The 19,695-nt window shown below is 42.2% G+C and overlaps 1 protein-coding gene and 1 long non-coding RNA gene across 2 annotated transcripts in view; one reads left to right on the forward strand and one right to left on the reverse strand.

Annotated features, from left to right (window-relative positions):
* Nucleotides 1-9,046: 9,046 nt before the first annotated feature.
* LOC114622103 lies at nucleotides 9,047-10,617 on the reverse strand. Its single transcript, XR_003711545.1, has 2 exons — nucleotides 10,521-10,617; nucleotides 9,047-9,291 (listed from the first exon to the last, which is right to left on the reverse strand). It is a non-coding gene; the product is annotated as an uncharacterized LOC114622103 (long non-coding RNA).
* A 211-nt stretch (nucleotides 10,618-10,828) lies between these two features.
* Bpgm (bisphosphoglycerate mutase) overlaps nucleotides 10,829-19,695 on the forward strand; it is a 29,344-nt gene continuing 20,477 nt past the window's right edge. The window contains exon 1 of the mRNA XM_028768421.1: nucleotides 10,829-10,941. The gene's annotated coding sequence lies outside the window, so the exon portion shown is untranslated. The remainder of the gene's footprint in view (nucleotides 10,942-19,695) is intronic.

Genomic DNA, 19,695 nt, shown 5'->3' on the forward strand with positions numbered 1-19,695 from the left:
TTTCCATGGGTTATCTGATAAAGAAATTGATTAAAAAAGAAATAGGTAGGGCCTGGGGAGAAGTCAGTGAAGTGCCTGGTATGTGATGCCAAGTGACTAGGTAGGAGAAACAAAGTTCACATCATTCTAATATAATTGTGAAGATGTTTACTAATTACAAAGAAAAAAACCACTGCTTTCGAAGGAAAGAAACTTGGCAAAAACCACTGTAACCTAGTGATTATGGCCGAGTATGATGACGTCAGCATCACAAACTGTGCTGTGACAGAGAGTGGACATGAGACCACTCCACACCACTCTCAGCTAACATGCCTAGCTTTGCTGACAAGAAGCATCAGACTCAAAACTGAGAGCTGTCTGACAAATACTGTACACAGTTCACATATATCAAGATTGTGGGGGAAAAATACTAGAGGAACAGTACAGACTGCAGGGGACCAAGGGCAACTAACCAACTAAATGCCAGTGAGATGCCCGATAAGATTATGAAACAGAGAAGTCTCAGTGGGAAGTCAGTGGCGAAACTTTTAAGTGAAGGTCCCAGTTGATGCGAAGTTCCTGCCTCTGTGTGGTATGATTCTGTAAGATGCTAAGGTAAGAAGCTACGTGAAGAATACATGTAACTTCTCTCATATTCTAGCTATTTTTTTGAGCATACAAATTAAGTTCAAACTTCCCAATTGTTTTTTGATGTTTTGTTTTGTTTTACCACTCCAATGTTAGAAAATGACTCCTGAGTCATGAGGGCGGTGATCAGAACACCAGCTTTATTCCTGATAAGGCTGTTGGATTCATGTAGCTCAAGGACGAGCTCTGATAAGCAGCTGCTGCTTCCTCCTCCTCCTCCTCTTCCTCCTCTTCTTCCTCTTCTTCTTCTCTTCCTCCTCCTCCCTTTCTCTTATTCTTCTTATCCTTCTTTCTCCTTCCCCTTCTTTTTCTTCTTTTCTTTCCTTTGTGGGTGTTTGTTTGTTTTTTGTTTTTTGAGACATGGTTTCTCCGTGTAGCCTTGGCTATCCTGGAACTAGCTCTGTAAACCAGGCTGGCCTCCAACTCTCAGAGATCTGCCTGCTTATGTCTCCTGACAAGCTTCCTAAGACCACCCTGGGCTTAGTGCACACAGCAGAGGAGGTGCACACCTGCAAGGGAGGACCAGCACCGGCAACCCCACTCATGACCACTCATTTCCAAAGGAGAGGCTGAACCAGATACACGTCAGGCTTGCTCTGACATTCCTAAACATAGAGAGACAGAATGTGTTTAGTTAAGTTACACTAATAGACTTCTTTCTACACGAAAGGAACCATCAAGCATTGACCTTCATTTATAAAAAGCATTTAGGCCAGAAGTTTTCTTTCTTTGTATTGATATTTATTTTTTTTAGAGAAGATTTTTATACTAAGGACTTGATCACTGTATTTATGATAGAACTATTTTCATCTCCTTCTTGAGTCAGTTTTAATAAATCACTGTTCATTTGGCTTAGGAAAGGAACCAAAAGCAGGAAAGATGAACTGTAGGAACTGGTGAATGGTTGAGGCTCCAAGAGAAAGGACACAGAAAAAAAGATACTAAAAGAAAGCCCAGTTGACAGTGATTTTTTTAATTCTAAAATAAATGCCAGTGAGGAGATACAAAGATTGATGGGAAGAAAAGGGGGCGGGGAGAATTGCAGATCAAGAGATACAAGAAAAAGAAGTCTTGTCAGGAAAGAGAATAGCCGTCATTCTAAGAGCTTTTAACCAGAGTCTGAAGGACTCCTGAAGGGTTTGATGAAGACGGAGGCCCCTGAGATTTAACATAGGACTGCAGACATGTCTGTTGTCTGGCAAAAATATGGCTGCCACTAAATAATAAAATTCTGGAAAACTTATCCTATAAGGACGCAAACCACGTATAAAGAAAGTGCATCACTTAAACCTTTACACTGCATAGCGAATGTTGCGGCTGGATAGGGAGTGTTTGACTCTGACCAGACAAGAGGACACACAGGGATTAAAAAATGAGAGTTCCCACCTCCAAGTTCTTTAATGATGGGTCATAACTATAATCCCAGTCTGAGGCAGGAAGACTGCCATGAGTTTCAGGCAGACTGACCTACATTGAGACCTTGTCACTGAAAAGGAAAGGGGAAAGCTGGCAGACTAAAGAGAAAGGATAAAATGCTAAAGGGGAGGATGACAAAGACTTCTAATTGTCCTGTACATATTTGTGTGCATGTGTGGTGTATGTGTGTTTGTTCATTTGTGAGCATGTTTATGGAGGCCAGAGATCTGGTGTCTCACTCGGTTGCTCTCTGTCATCATCACCACCACCACCACCACCACCACCACCACCACCACCATCATCACCATCATCACCACCACCATCACCACCATCACCACCACCATCACCACCACCACCACCACCACCACCACCACCATCATCACCATCATTATGACAAGGTTTCTTACCATACCTGGAATTCATCAACTCAGCTAGGCTCTCTAGCCATTGAGTTCCAGAGATCTGTCTCACTTAGCTCTCTAGCCCAGAACTTACAGACACACATCACCACACTTGGCCTTTTCATGGTGTTGGGAATCCAAATTCTGGTCTTCAGCATGTCCAGGAGGCACTTTACTGAGTGAGTCACTTTCCAAGGCCCAATATTTTATTTTAAACTAAACCTCCCACCAATGCACATTGATAATATGAAAGGGACTTACTATGTACCTATACCCTCTGTTTGGTTTTGCCCATCATTTCAGGAAAAAGTACTAATGGGTGTATCTTAAGTATTAGATGGACTAACCACAGTAGCTTTACATTTCAAAAACTGAAACCATGAGTGAATACTCACTGCACTGGGGATAGGAATGTTATTTATATTAATGGTAGGAAAGGTGTCCCTAAAACCAAGCTCTTCTGTCTCGTGTCCTGAGACGATGACATCACTTGTAAACAATGCCTACGTGTCTCGTCAATGAGAATAGCCAGTTATTGTATATGTTATGAATGGAAAGAAGACTGAATCTCGTCTCTACCATGCTTTACTGACAAAGTAACGCACAAATTTTCTAATTGGAGGGTTATAAAGTGTAACAGAATATTAGGATGTGATAAATTTGAGTTTTATGTAATATTCTCTAGTCTTAGAAATATTACCTAACGTTAAAATAATCAAAATAATAATTACGGATTAGTTCAGAAAAACACTCCAGTGGTTGGGGAAACAGCCCCATAGGTAAAGCGGCTGCTGCATAAGCTTGAGGATTCCCAGCGCCACACAAGAGCTGGGTGTGGTGGCAAACATCTGTAACCCAGTACTCAGGCATGAAGACAGGCAGCGCCTGGGAGCTTGCTATTCACCAGTAGCAGAAATGGTGAGCTCCAGGTTCAGCGAGAGACCCTGTCTGAAAAGATAACAAATTAAAAGATGGAGAAGCAATCGAGGAAGACATTGAGATGTCAATCTCTGTCCTATGCATGCATGCCTACACAGCAAGGACAGCCCTCACTATCACACACACACATACACACACACAGACACACACACACAGACACACACAGAGAGACACACAGACACACACATACACACAGACACACACACAGACACAGACACACAGACACCACACAGACACACACACACAGACACACACACAGAGACACACAAACACACCACCAATAATGGGATGTGCAAAGTACAGAGATATGATTGAATATCTAAGTAAGGAAATTGGTGCTTGGCAGGGAAGGGAAAGAGAGAGAGGGGACAGTAAATATTGGGGATAACAGTCAAGTTCTAAAGCAAGGACACTGGAAGCTACAGCTGCACTTGCTGCATTTTATGACACAGCAAATACAACTCTAGTGGGCAGTGGATACAATTACTTTTCAGGTATCCCCAGGAGAGAGAGGGGATTAGCAAATATTTGATACCTGTTATGTAGCAAATTCCTTAAAGTATCCTCTTTTAACTTCTCAACATACAGAACTAGATATTTTCAGTACACAGTGGTAAAGTTTAACACAACATGAAGCCATCACACTATTCCAACCTGGGAAGACACTTCTATTACCTATACAGTTCCTTAATGCCTGCTTGTGGTTTGTCTCTGCACCTTTGCCTTTTGCTAGTTTTATATAAATGGAATCATAAAACATATTGTCTTAAAGGCTCTTTTATGCCACATAAGTTTTTAAGAAATGCAAGCAGCAGTAAAAAAATTATGTCCTATTTGTTTTTAAGAGGACTCAGAAACTCAATCTCTTATTTTGTAAGCAACCAAGGAAATGAGTCTCTCCTACTCATTTAATGTGCATATCTTCAATAAATGAAAAACATGGTTCCCAAGAGCACTACAAGAGAGTTTCTAGTCCTACCAGTTCTATTAAACTTTTAAAAATAGAAAAAAATGACAGATCACAAACTAAATTAAATAGTTCCTTTCAGTTAATTGTACAGTATAAGGATGATTATTAGAATGTAGGGGGCACTTCCTTGTGCATCAAACCAGGGTAATTTATGTAGAGGCTAAACTTATGCAGCGACTTAATTTCTTTAAAACTTCACAGACACTTGGCACAGTTGATCATTGATATGGTGTGTTGACTGAAATAGGGTCCTCTACATTTCTGGAGGAAAAAGGCGAATTTACAAGATATAAACATGGAAAGTATTTGCTGAAGTATTTTGTTAAAATTGTCTTCTCTTGTTTTGCTTAATACAATGAGTTTGGGGTAGAGAGCACAGGGCCTTTCCTATGGGACCTGAACAGACTTTTCCACAGGGGGGAAAAATTTCTGGGGATTTTAGGAAGCAAAAGCTACACTGGCCTTTGTTTACATGTCAGTGTTCCATTAAGCAAAGAAGTTAGGCCATTGGCATCGTGGTTCATTGCTTCAGCTATCAGAGTGAATGTGGATCCCAACATCCTGAGTTTGGGAATATCATCACCTTTCCTAGCCCCGTCTGATTGTGAAGACTTTTCCTTTGTTTCCACTTCATAAGCAGCACATGTCTCAGAGGAACTTTCTCCTCGATTTCCCATGCTGTGGTTCCCAACACATTTATCTGTCTTGTATCTGACGCCTCACAGAGGAACAGTGTGGGAGAATGGTCAGGATGCTCACCCAGCATGGACAGGCCAAACCTCAGATGTCAGTTCTGCATGAGGCGACAAGCCTGGTGATGAATTATGTACTCTTGCTTCTCTTCCTTAGCAATTTACTAACAAATAAAACCCATTTCCCAGATTGATCTTATAAGGACTGTGTGAGGATGTAACTGGAAAGCATGTGTTTTGTCTGCCTCATGCTGGAGTCATGGATCTGTATGTAAAAACGGTTTCTCCTAAGAATACAGTGATAGCACCTAGAGGTAGTAGAGCAGAGACAGCTCTCCAAGCTCTAGGAGAGAAGTTGTTTTAGAATAGGGCTACCTGGTGCTGCCAGTAGCCTCCCAAATGCTTACACCCAAAGAAACAATATTTTATGTTAAAGGTTTTTTTTTAATTAAAAATTTTAAAATTTATTTTACGTGACTTAAGTGTTTTGCCTGCATGCAGGCCTGTGTCTGGTGCCCATAGAGGCCAAGAGTGCATCAGATCCCCTGGAATTAGAGTTACGGAAAGCTGTGAGTCCCTATGAGGGTGCTGGGAGTTGAAGCCAGGTTCTCTTTGAGAACATGCGCTCTTGAATGCTCAGCCATCTCTCCAGCCCCTAAAAGAGCTCATTTAAGCTCAAGATGACTTTATCATAGATTGATTTTTGTTGCCTATTGTGATTTTTTTTTAAAGTGGCATTCTACATGTCTTTAAAATGTTTATCTCACTGTGAAGATTCCAAGCCCCCCGAGGCCTACGTTTTCTTACTTGACTGACATCTACTGGCACAGCTCTTATTTTGACTCCATAATCACGTGGCTTCCTCTACGAGCCTGGCCCCTGAAACCTTATCTTCTAGGACCAGCCATTTACAGTCCTGGAAGGCCTCCAAGTGACACACTGCGCTTATTTTTCTTAGAAGAAGGTGAGAAAATCAACAAACTTGCTTTGGCAATATATATAAGAAATTGTACTGGGTCATTTACACTGAGACACTCTTTAAAAAGATTTATTTCTATTTTATGAGTGTTTGCCTGCAAGTTTGTGTACTATGCATGTAGCTGGTGCCTTCAGAGGTTCAAAAGGTGTCAGAGTCTCCTGGAAATGGAACTATAGATGATTGTAAGCTGCCACGTGGTACAGAGAACTCAACTGGAGTCTTCTGCAAGAGCCTTAACCACTAAGCCATCTCTCCAGTCCCTACATGGAGATTTTTTAAAGCTAGAATTTATTGCATTCTTGTCATGTAAAGAAGACATCCTTTAAATAATATAATTTTATGAGGTGGTTACCATTAACATGCCCATTATATAATGAAATGAGAGAAAGATGTTAGACAGGCTGCTCCAGACGACACAGAATAATAGTCCTTACTGGAAACCAGGCAGACTGGTTCTAGTAGAGTGCACACCAGGCAGAGTGCACACACTACGTGGCCGTACATCTTTGAATCTGCCATCACTGCTGTTCTCTGGTGGATGATTACCAGTTCCTGGTAATCCATCTGCATCTCCTATTCAGGAGTGCCTTATTCTAAGCTTTGACTGCTTTTCTACAAACGTGACCCTTGATCCTTTCACCCTCCCCCTTGTCTTTTTCTCAGCTGTAAAAGGAGGGAGCTGAGGGATGGAACTGGAGGTCATGACATATACAAATCAAGCCACCATGCTGAGAAACACACATGCATGTTTCCGTTCATACATGTAAGCTAAAGAAGTGGATGTCCTAGAAGTACAGAGGGAAATAGTGGTTACTGAAGACTCGTGAGGAGAGGTAGGATATGGAAAGCTTAAGAAACTGATGCCAGAATAGTTAAGACAGGATTAGTTCTAGTGATCTACAGCACGGTAACTGTACAATTATTATACATTTAATAATGAAGCAGACTGAAGGAGTCCAAAAAACCCCAGCAGAAAGAAATGTTTAGAAGGGCAGAAACGTTATCACTGTATCATGATACACTGTGCCTATGTATCAAATTATTACATATATATATATATACATATATATGCAAATGGGAAAAGGTAAATATTAAAAAAATAAATTAAAAAGCTGGCTGTAATGCTTGCCAGTAATCCCATAACTTTGGAGGCTAAAACTGGAGGATTTTGAGTTCAAGGTCAGCTTGGGTTATATAGTAAATACTGACTCAAAAAAAAAAACCAAATTGAAATAAACAGAATTATTATTTTTTTTTCGGTTTTCTTTGACGTTAACATTATGAGCATATATATAACATTAGAGGCAAACACATGGGCAATGGACTAACCATGGGAGAAAGGAAGGTCTGTGTGTGGGACGATGGGAAGTCTGCTCTAAGCTGGTGGAAGGTGAGGAGGATTACATTTCCTACTAGTACCAGCCTGGATCCCTGGAAGAGTGAAAGGAAGTTCAGGGAGGCTTCTCAGGAGGCTGGTGAGGAACCCAAGGCAGAGTGTGATGGCAGACTAGGCTTGGGTACTGACAGCACATAGGAATGCACACACTCTTTTCCTTTCAGGTCAATGGCAGAGGACAGACACGGGCTTATTGTACTAGGTTAACTTAACTTTGAAAAAGAAATGGATTGGTGGGAGACTACCAGCAGCAAACAGCCAGCTCATGATGTGTCCTGATACTAAGATAAACAGACAGTCCTGCACATGGGACACAGGATTAACTCTGTAATTTACTGGAGGAAGACAATGGTTCTGCTAAACTAGATAAAGGTAGAACCATCTAAGTCAGTGGTAATGTTTTGATGCTCTGTGGACCAGCTCAGCCCTGTTTGGAAAAGGCCATGGTCTCTGTGCACAGTGCTGTGACATTATTGTGACCAGTTACATATGCTACCATAAAATGATACTTTTTTCAGGTTATTAATAGAACAATTCTCAAGGTATAATATGGCCTGATACTGACTTTTCAATATATGCAGACAATAAAGACAAAGTGGCAGTAAGGTTAAAATAATTTACTATTCTTTTGTTTATTTGGCTGAAAATGGGACTACGTCAAAATTTGAAGTAATGAACCCACATAGACTTCTTTTCATAATATCTATAGTGTATCAGAATGGAATTCCTCATTTAAAATTTTTAAATTCATTCTTGTTATTTTTCTTTTCTTTTTGAGACAGAGTCTCACAATATAGTCCTAGTATTCCTGGAAGTCCTTATGTAGACCAGGCTGGCCTTGAACTCACAGAAATCTGCCTGCCTCTGCCTCCTGAGGGCTGGGATTAAAGGCGTGGATCACCATGTCTGCCTTTCTCATCATGTTTAATGATGTGTATGGATGCACACATGTGAGTGTGGGTGGCCATGGAGTCCAGAAGAGGGTGCTTGATCTCCTGGCGCTGGAGTTATAGACATTATGAGACATCAGATGTGGGCACTAGGAACTGAACTCAGGTCTTCTGCAAGAGTACTATAGAATCATAACTGTTGACTCATCCCTTCAGCCTCAGAATTAAATTCCCCATAACTGGAATACCTTGCTTGTGAGGGGCAGTTCTAAGAAGAGAGACTTTTCTCAGAACTATAAATTATCAGCCTTGGGTTTTTGTCTCAATCCCCTATAAATACTCAATATTTCTGAGCATCACTTTTAAGTTTATTTGGGCAAGGAACCAGGTAGGTTTCTTTCTAAGGCCCTGTGAAGTATGGGATTAGTCTAATATTTTTGAAGGTCATCTTTGCCCTAAATGGGTTTATGATAATCTTTGTGAGCACAAATTCACTCTTTCAATGTTCTCAAGGCAAACAGTTCATGGTCCGATCAGAACATGGGGTCCAGGATATGATACTGTTATCTAGATAATCATAAGAACAATCTTGCCATGCAACAGTGACTCCTGACATTGCTAACTTCTGTGAATACCTGGATCACAAAGACCATGCTTACTCCCAACATTTGCTTTCAATACCTACCTAAGAGAATCACTGGGAAAGGTTTTTTAATAACAACACACACACTATCGATTCTGGTGAATAATTCTAAAAGACAAATATTGTTAAAGTTTCATGTGACAAGCTAGTGTTATTGAGTATTCATAACACATCAAAGTAAACGAAACAAGCAGGCATCCTTAGGTTCAGAGTGCCCCTAAAAGTCCAATGTGGTATGACTGTTAGGATCGGTTTTGAATGGCTGCTGTTATCCTTCCAAGGAAAAACCTTCGAGACTACTGGGCAGCAGACATGCTTTCTGGTTCACCTGCCTGCATCTGCATGAAGAAAAGAAGAACAGGTTGGCAAGTGTGTAAGATTGGGAAGCTGCCTTCTCCAGCTGTTCTGACCTGAACTCTAGTTAAACCTTATGCAACCTACAACTGTCACTACAGATGGCCAAACACCTATTGGGAGTTGCCAGGCTTTACATCTGTTCTCCCAGAAATGAATGAATGTTCTTTGACATTTCACTTTTTGGCCACGGTGGTGATGTGTGTGTTGGGGGTCATGGGTAGTGCTCCTCTGAACCCAGAATATGGTTCCTGAGATTCCTGAATATGTAACCTTGTTGCTTTCCATGACATTTCCCCCCTTCTCCTTATTAACTTATATTTTTAGGATCAAGGTCCACCTTTAACCTAGATACAGTGCAGAGCCCTGCTCCCTTCCAGGGAATCTACTAGCTAGGACAATTTGCCACATCTGAGCCATCCAGGAGGTAGCGTTCAACTTTGCTAAGCCACCATCACTATGCCGCTGAGTTCACACACCATCACTCCAGCCGACAGAACTCACTGTCCCTGAGCGATGCACTCTGAGAAAGGGGCAGCTGTAACTATCACGCGCTAAAATGGATAAATGGGGCATACAACTTGCTACAAGCAGGCCTTAATGACATCAGTTCATGGTGTGTCACAGAAGTTTAACGTGTGGCAAGACTATCTTCCTAAATGCATGGATAATTGATCTGAGAACCCTTTAGTTGGTTACAAACTTATTGGACTTGTTTATAGGATTAACTAGGACAAGTTCAGAAGACACTACACAGAGCAGCTTTCAGAAATCAAGAAGGGGGATTTTCCCGAGTGCTCAGGCAAACATAACATTTCTTATCTTTCTGAAACGTTTTGACAGGTTTCAAACCTTGTGTGGTAATTCAAGCCTGCTTAGAAGCTTCCAGCTCTGGTGTCAGATTCGAGTGGCAAGCTGGCGTTTTCATAGGTTTCCATTCAGAAACTGGTTTTCCAAGTTTACTGTTCTCTCCTTTTCTAACCCCATTTGACAGTTCTTGTACTTTAAGGATAGTCTATTATTCGTTTATCTTCCCTTCATAAGGTTAGGAGAAAGTAAGAATGACCAACTATCTGCAAATAGAACACTTTAAAGGTTTTCATTTTAATCTCTATTTTCGACGCAGATGCGTGCCAAACAAGCGTCCGTGAGGATCTACTGGGTTCAGCCTAGGTAGAATCTGAAATTTTCCGTTGACTAAAAGAAATATCACCTGGTCTCCTCCACGGTTCCACCGACCGGCTCTTCACCGCAGGTTTATTTCACAAAGCAACGCAGTCCCTAAGTTTCTCGATTGCCCCGGGTTTGGGTCTCTACCCAAACCCTGCCTGTGCCCGAAACCACCACTTTATTGGTCTATCCGTGTGTCTGTTTACTCATTAAACCAATCATAGCCTCCCTTCTTACCCGAGGGAATTGAGAAACCGGAAAGAACCCCCGGTTGGTCGTCGGTCGGAGGGCGGGGCCGTGAATGAGTGACAACTCTGTCTTCCAATACACAGAGCCATCAGTCCTGCCCGTTCAGGCTTCTGGGCTACAAAAGAGCGTCGATGCCGGCGGTAGCGATGAATCCTTTCTGGCACCTGCAGCACGGCGTCGCTGAGGACCGGCTGCTACTGGTGGTTTCCTTGCAGGTGAGTGACTTCGTTGTAATTGTTACAGTTGTGAGAATTTCGTTCTTTCTTAAGTGCCTTCGTCTGCTATCGTGAGAAGGCCGGTTGCTACCCTGCCCGGCTTTAGTATCTGGTGGGAACCTGATGCCCGCTTCAAGCGGGGACTCTCGTGGATACTCCAGGTCTCAGTTGCCCCTTTCTCAGAGTGCATCTCTCAGGGACAGTGGGTTCTGTTGGCTGTAGTGATGGTGTGTGAACCCAGCGGTGTAGTGACGGTGGCTATCCCCTGGATGGCTCAGGTGTGGCAAATTGTCTTAGCTAGTAGATTCCCTGGAAGGGAGCAGGGCTCTGCACTGTATGTAGGTTGAAGGCAGACCTTGATCTTAAAAGTGTAAGTTAATAAGGGAAAGGGGGAAAATGCCATGGGAAGCAAAGAGGTTACATATCCAGGCATCTCAGGAACTGTATTAAGGGTTCAGGGGAACACTACCCACACCCCCAATCACACACACACACACACACACACACACACACACACACACGACAACCACCACCACTATGACCAAAAAAGTGTAATTTCTTTTTGTTCTAAGGGATAGGAGCAAGCATTTCACTACAGGTCAAAAGAAATGCAAAATTGTAATGAGGTTTACTATTAGACTTTACAGAATTACTTCCCACCTTCAAAATTAGGAAGGATTGTGAATGGCGGGGAATGGTTCTAGAATACCGACTAATAAAATTCAGACTCCTTCGGAAGGGAGTAAAAAGTAAACAATTACATTTCATCAGCAGGTACAAAAAGTTTCTATAATAAAAGGAATCTCGTCAATTTGTCTGTAAAACTGTCTCCTTGAGTCCAGTGAGTAGGTTTCACCCATCTTCTGTTGCCATAGTTTGTCACAAACTATAGATACTCCCAGAATGGCGTTGGAATTTTAAAAAGTCTAATCCTAATAAATAGCATAGTGAAAAAACAGTGGATTAGAAGCCATGGCACTGGCTTTAGTCCAGAAGTTGTTACTGTTTTAGTAATCTTAAGTAGACACTGACTTAATTTTCACATTTTTAAAGATTTTTTTATGTGTGTGATTTTTTTTCCTGAATGTATTTGTGCGCCTAGTGTCCATGGCGACCAGAAGAGAGCGTTGGACCCCCCTGGAACTGGAGATGGCTATGAGCCCCCATGCAGGTGCTCGGAAGGGAACCCAGGTCTTCTGCAAGAGCAGCAAGTGCTCCTAACCACTGACCCATCTCTCCATCCCAGTTTTCACATCTTTTTTAAGAAGCAGAAGTTACATTTCTAAGGCCCATACCTTTATTAAAATCTACTTAAAAGTAAAGATGATTAGACTGTTTTTCCCTATCATGTCTACAAGGAAAATTTCACTATTGACCTCTGTATAAAGTCTGTATTGAATAAAAGTGCCCAGCCTCAAGGACATATTCTTTTGTGCCCATATTTAAACTGAACCAAACCAAGCAGATCATTGTAAAAAAAAAAAATTTTTTTTAAAGGAGAGTATAGAAATCTAATATAGCCAAAAAAAGATGTCATCTTTAATCTCATTACTCTGAGGCAACTACTATTAGTGTTTGTCTATTTTGTGTTTAGTTTCTCTTCTCCTTTACCTTTTATGGTTTGTGAGATTAATAGGGTTGTTTCACTTTAAGAAGTTGGTTGATACATCTAAATTCAACATCCAGGCATCCAACTCTGTATGTCTAGAGAACACGGGACACAACATGCTTGCACTGGTGGCTTGTTGGATGTTCTTGGAATTGAAGTTAAGCGTGAGGTGATATATGGAGAAACAGAACAAAGGTATTGACATCTGGGCATGGTGCCATGCTCCTGTAATCCCAGGGTTTAGGAGGTGGAGGTTAGAGGATTCCTGAAAGACCGTGGCCACCCTGGGCCACAGAGTGAGATCTTGGATCCAAAGATATCAATAACAAAACCCTTCCATCAAAAAGATATGTTGATAATTGACCTGCTTCCTGACGCATTTGGATTGCACACTCTAATAGTATTGGGTGTGCTTCTAGGACTGTATAATTCATCCCACCTTCCCGTTCACCCACATTCGACTGCAGCTTGCTTTCTTCTGTGTAAGTCTCCTGTCAAACCTTTCCCTTCGTGTTACTTTATTCCTAGAGTTCATGTCTACCCATTCCATCAGCCCAGTAGAGTCACTCTGATGGGCCTGTGGTCTATACCAGTCTTCACGAGTGGGTTAAAGCCTAGCACTTTCTGCCTCTCACCGTTTGCTAGAGTCCTTGACCACCATCCATTTCATATTTCCTAAGAGAGTAATGCTTTTGTTATTCTTATGAACTTGGAACTTAGTGTCCGAAGAATTTAATGTATTCACCATCGAACTGTTAATAAGCTGCTGAGTTGTGCTTCAGCGCAGGTTTTTAAACTCTGAGCTTTTGGGATTTGATGGACACAGTCTGTATTGACAAGCCTACCCCCTAGGGAAGTAACTGGAGAGAGAAAAGAAGAATCTTGAGTGGGTGTTGCATGCACTGCTGATTCCAAGGAGGCTGGCAGCTCAGGCACTCATTACTACATACATGTAACTCTTTCATGTAAAGAGGGCTCTACCTGCTGTAGTTTGTTCCCTTTGTAACCCATTGTGTGTGTGTGTGTGTGTGTGTGTGTGTGTGTGTGTGTGTGTGTGTGTGAGAGAGAGAGAGAGAGAGAGAGAGAGAGAGAGAGAGAGAGAGAGAGAGGTAAGGGTGAAGGATGAGAGATGCTTGGGAGTGGCAGTGTCTTGTACAGAGGTGTTCTTAGCACTGCACATACAAATGGAAAATTACCATATCAACCTTTAGGGAAGTAATAGGCAATAGGATCTCAAGTGCTGTCAGGACTCAGTTTATATTTAAACAGCTTGAGTCTGAGGAAGGTGTGTCTTGTTAAGATACTTGAAACTCTAAGGAATTAAATTCTGTGTTTCATTTGCCTCAAGAACTGTTCCTTTGTAATTAATTAGAGACATCAGGAAGTCTTTCTCATTGACCTCAAATACAGCCAGCTAATAGTCCATAGCTGCCCCGTGCAGTGGGAGGTAAAAGTTGCTGAAAACTGTACGGTGTGGATCTGGATTAAGGAAAATCTCAGAGTATTCTGAGGTGGGTTTTAAATGTTTAATTCTTTAGAGTAAGTTCGGGATTTAAGAGCTTCTGATCCCAAGTCTCTATCTGATATTAATTGACATATTATTGCTATTTTGAAAGTGGAAGAAAATGGAACTGTTGGCTTCTGTTTTTACACCGTGATCTATCTATCTCTTCATGAGTTATGATACAAGAGTCTTAGGTGTACTTTACTTTTCAAACACCGAGGGAAGGAGGAAGCAAAGTCCTAGCGGTGTTAATTTGTAAACAGAAGGAGGAAAGCACATGTAAATGTATGTGGCTTGATAGGAGGCAGAAGGGGGAGCCAGGTGGCATGCTGCAGACCTGAAGGCAGAGGCTCTGAAGTGTGTGTGTCCCCTCAGTCAATTGGTTTTGCACGCCAGTCACTCACCTGTCAGCTCTTTCTGTTTCTGCTTTGCCCAAAGAATCTAAGTCTGAAGCATAGCTTCATGGTGGCCTTGGTAGGAAAGAAAACTCGTTGGTTTTTATAATCTAGATGGAATTTCAACATATAGTATATATGGAATACAGAGATGAAATTTCAAGATATAATGAAAGGTCTTCATTATAACTGGTGGAAAGTCTTTTGAATCACCTGGTGGTTTTTCTGTACTGTTAAGACAACTGGATAGCTCCTGCTTCTGAACAAATGTGCATTGAGCTTTAGTAGGATACACTGCAACATGATTTACAAAGAGGCTATCGCAAATGAGAGCACATGTTTGTGGGAGGGTAGCAGGGGAATCATTTCCCCATAGTCGCCGTCCCCCTCAACCTGTTCCTAAATACTGAATTAAGCACAAACTCTGACTTCAGCATGCTCAATATTTACTTCTGTGAGGAATACAAAATAAAAATAACTATAAATGGGATTCCATTCCCCAGTGTACTTTGCAATTCTGGCCAAGGGTACAGCCTGGGGGGGGGTCTTTGCTTGTTTGTTTAGTTTCTTTGAGACAGGGTCTCACTCTAAGCTGGCTTTTTTATAATGTTGGGACTATGCTCTGTGACAGGGTACTTGGTTAATTAAGGTCAGATGACCTCTTCACCGGTGTGAAGAGCACATCCAAGTATGGGCTCTAGCTAGGCAGAGATTTGCCCACCAGGGCCTTCTGGCCTTTTTTTTTTTTTTTTTTTTTTTAGCTCACAAGATAGAAATGGAGGCCTGGCAGTGGTGGCGCCTAGCACTTGGGAGGCAGAGGCAGAGACAGGTGGATTTCTGAGTTCGAGGCCAGCCTGGTCTACAGAGTGAGTTCCAGGACAGCCAGGGCTGTACAGAGAAACCCTGTCTCGAAAAAAAGAGATAAATGGATGTTTTTTTTCCCATTTTAAATTATTGAAATTAGCCTAGTGATAACAATATTTGACCCCATCATCAAATTACATCACATTTACTCACTTATGCGAACAGATACTTGCAGCTGAAGAGACAAAATTATACAGTTGTACATATTATGACAGAGATCATATAGTCTGCAAAGCCAAAAAAAAAAAACCATCACTGCTTGGATTTTTACAGGGAATATTGCCAGCATCTTGGCATCTTAAGCTACAGTTCCTTTCTCACTTAACGTCTATCACTTTGTAGCAGCCATCTTCTTGGCCGGCCCAAGTTGTCATTATAGGTTACCAGGGTTTCCTGCAAAACCCCCTCTCAGCTAATAGTAAGACTTCTCTGTGAGTGTAAATGCTGCCTGGCCCTCAAATGTGTGCTATTAAACCTTTAATGATGTCTCATTGTTTACAGAAGAGTCTGCATTCTCTGGCACGGGTCCTCCTTGAGCCTCTATTCAGTTTTATCTTTCTAGACTAGTCTCCGCCTACTTCCTGATTATACCCTGTAACAGAGTGACCATATAATTTTCCAAATGGGACACTCAGGTGAGAAAGGGGCCTTAGTGATAATTATGTTGGGGAAGGAAAAAAAAAGCATAAAGCAATACCGTTTTAGGCAAATCAGAGTGAATAGTAGTCAGCTACTTACAGCTCTCGCCATTTTGAAAGGGCCTCCTGTTCTCTCCCTGCACCTGTTCCTGGTTGTTACCTTAGGCTAGAACCCCATTTCTTTTTTTATATCAACCTAAATTTAAATATCTTTCCAAATCCACCTTCAGTAGTGCTGTGTCCATGAAGGGAGAGATACTTTCTCTTTCCTCTTTTATGAATAAAGAGCCTCTCCTAATGTTACTTACTTTCAGGTGTTAGTGACACACTAGCAAGTGCACTCAAGTCAGCTTTCCTCACTGATGTGCTGAAGGCATAATCCATGCTGGAGCTTGTTTTCCTCACAGGCTTACCATTGTGCTGTGCCCGAGTGGCATTTCTGTACATTTGAAAAAATGAAGCAATTGACTGTGCTGGGAAGGCTAATGAGAGTTTGGCTTGTAGTATATGAATCAGTCACTTTAATATGTTGAGAGTAGTGGGAGAAAAAAAAATGAGATTTCGAGGTTTGAGGCCAGAGCCTGGGGTTCCAGTGTGGCAGTGTAGCAGAATGGTTCAGGACCTGGATGTATCCTAGGGGATAATTGAGACTGAACTCTAGATCTGCCACTTACAACCTGTGCTACTTTAGGCAAATTAGTCCTTTCAGTTCTGTCTGTAAAATGGGTACAATGGGAGGTACCCCCTTGGGTAGTAGTTGACGGTTTGAACATGCACTCTGAATTAACTGCTGTGGTTAAGAACACCACCACCTCTATCACTCCCACCCCCACCACAGACAGCTGGGCTAGGATAAAACGAAGACCCAAGACCAGAGTGCAGAAGGAGGAGAGCTGGAGGAAACGCAGTACTGCACTCCTAGCAGATTTTCCCCGGAGGAAATCGTTGGCTTGAGAAGAGTCTGAGTGGCATGTGCCCGAGAGAAGATGGTCTCCATGTAGAAGTGACTAATCGTGGTCGTTTGAGAAATCACTTCAGTAGAGTAGACAAGGTGCACATTTATAGGGACCTTCATAGTCAGAGGACGGAGAAAACAATGTCTAGGACTAGGAAGATGGCACAGTCCTGTGCAAATATGTAAACCTGAGCTTGGATCCCCAGCATATACATACATACATACATACATACATACATACATACATACATACATACAAGCTAGGCTTGGTGGTCATGCCTATAATCCTAGCACTGGGGAGGCTGAGACAGGGGGATCCCTGGACAGCTAGTCTTGCTTCATCTATATGATTCAAGTTTAATGTGGAGTTGATGATGGTGATGATGATGATGATAAAAGCAAGAGAGGAAATCACCTGGACAGTAATCTCTGGTCTGTACACACACACACACACACACACACACACACACTTGTGCACATATGTAAAGCATACACACATGTGTTATAGGATGTTTCATCACAATGTGAACCCTGAGATTGTGTTATTTACTGAAAAACAAAACAAAACAAAAAACCCCAACTGTTTCTAGTTGTGGTGTGGCTCAGCCCTTAGCACACACCTTTAATTCCTCTGGCTGGAATACAGATACACCTTAATACACACCTTCAATCCCAAACAATAAAGGTAAGGAAGGAGGAATAAAGGTTTGTAGAAGGAAGCACCCTAGTTTGGAAATGAGTTCTAATTGAGTAGCAAAGTGATGAATTAGAGAAAGATTTGACAGAATGAGTCAGAGCTAGGATATGCCCAACTTCCACAAGAGAGGAAGGGGAGGCAGAGAGAGGGAGAGAGGAAGGAGGCAGTTTTCCTGGTACAGTTGCACCAAGACAGGTTGAAGAGAGATCAAGCTTGACACAGGTGAAGACAAAAGGAGCCAGAGAATGAGAAGGAGCCAGGTCAGAACAGAGTTAGTTTGAGGCCAAGCAGAGGCTGAGAGAGAGAGGAGCTTGAGCCAGAACAGCTGAGTTGAATCAGCCAGTCAGAGCTCAGAAATAACTAGAAAGGGTGAGTTTATTCAGCAAGACTCAGAGGCTGAAAACATTCTAGGCCTAGATAAGACTGTATGAGGTCTAGAAGCTTCCAGGACTAGGGCTTGGTTAGCAGACTGAGGCAGTGAGCCTCAGAGAGAACAGTTGCTACAGGGGGAAAAAATTACATTAACGCACATGTCATACACACATGTACCCATAAATTATAATAAAAGTTACATTAATGCACATGTCATACACACATGTACCCATAAATTATAATAAAAATTACATTAACACACGTCATACATACAGGTACCCATATATTACAGTAAGGAAATGTCTGGAAAGAAGGGAAAACAGTGGAGAGAAAGGAAAGGGGAGATGAGCTGGAGTTGGGTAAAACTATGTTGGTTTAGTAAATGTTTTTCTTCAGGCAGACCATACTCTTAAAAGTAAGAAGATGGCGCTGGAGAGATGGCTCAGCAGTTAAGAATGCTGGTTGTTCTTCCAGAGGACCTGGGATCAGTTCCCAGCACCCACATGGCTGCTCACTGCTGTGTGTAACCCCAGACCTGGGGATCTGACTCCCTCTTCTGGCCTCTGTGGGCACCAGGCATACTGCATGTGGCGCAGAGACAGACATTCAGGCCGAACACGTTAAATAAACTCATTAAATAAACAGTAATGGAAGAAACTCTAGGAAATAATAACCCAGTAACCTCTGCAGCCTTTTTTTGATAGTAAACTATTGATTGAAAAATTAGTGCCTAACTCTGGCGTCAGTAACTTGCCGAGGGAGCCAAACAGCAGTCATAAGAACCCCCTGCAGTACGGTGGCTTTCCCCAAACAAAATGAAGCAAAAAGGAAGCCTGAGGTTCTAAGGGAATGGGTGTGAATTAGGGAGGAGAGGAACATACTCACAGTTACAAAGGGAGCTTTTCCATAGTCTGCAATGACTGCTCACCTGAGGAGCTCATCCCCAGTGACAAGCTACGCTTCCTTCTGTAGTCCTGTGTTCCAGTGCATTTTCTAAAATGACTGTGTAGACCCAAAGGGACAAGTGACTGGAGGTGATTCTGTGAGGTGAAATCTGTGGTGCCTAGATTTTCAAGCCAAGACTGCAGTACACACACGTACACACCGGTGCACACACGCACACCCTGCCCTGTGGTGAGGAGGAAAGGACACGTGTTTCCATCTCTTCCTAAGAGTTGCCTCCGTTATTCACACAGTGCTCAGAAGTCAGCACTCTCACCCTGCCCGTCGTCTCGTGGCTCCTTCTGCACACATCAGTCTCACTGGTATAGATGTTTGAGTTTGCAGCCCCGGCCTTGAGCTTGTCAAATTGACAAGTGTCTCACATCTATTGCTAAACATTTGGTAGGCCAGCTTCAACAGGTGCTAAGAGATGTCTTAAAGCTTACAAACTCAACGGTGCCTTTGCACATGTTCACCAGCTGGTTAAATAGGAAATTAGTTGTGCCAAATAAGAGAGTAGGAAGTGTAGTTTACCTGACATGGATGCTCTAGTTTAGTACTGTGTCCTGTGTTCACCTCCTGTATGTCAGAGTGAAGGAAAAAGTGTATTTGCATAGGTTTGGGGCTGTAGTACTGTTCTGCTACACTGTGTGTATTTTCAGTAAAAAGAAAATCAGAATTTTTTTTTTTCAAAAACATGGAAGCAGTTGTAGCAGATTAAGACACTGGGAAGCTTGGTGGTAGGTGTCTGAGTGCTGGAGCTTGGTGGTAGGTGTCT

The sequence above is a fragment of the Grammomys surdaster genome, unplaced genomic scaffold (assembly GCF_004785775.1).
Source record: "Grammomys surdaster isolate TR1022 unplaced genomic scaffold, NIH_TR_1.0 186, whole genome shotgun sequence".
Taxonomy (NCBI): domain Eukaryota; kingdom Metazoa; phylum Chordata; class Mammalia; order Rodentia; family Muridae; genus Grammomys; species Grammomys surdaster.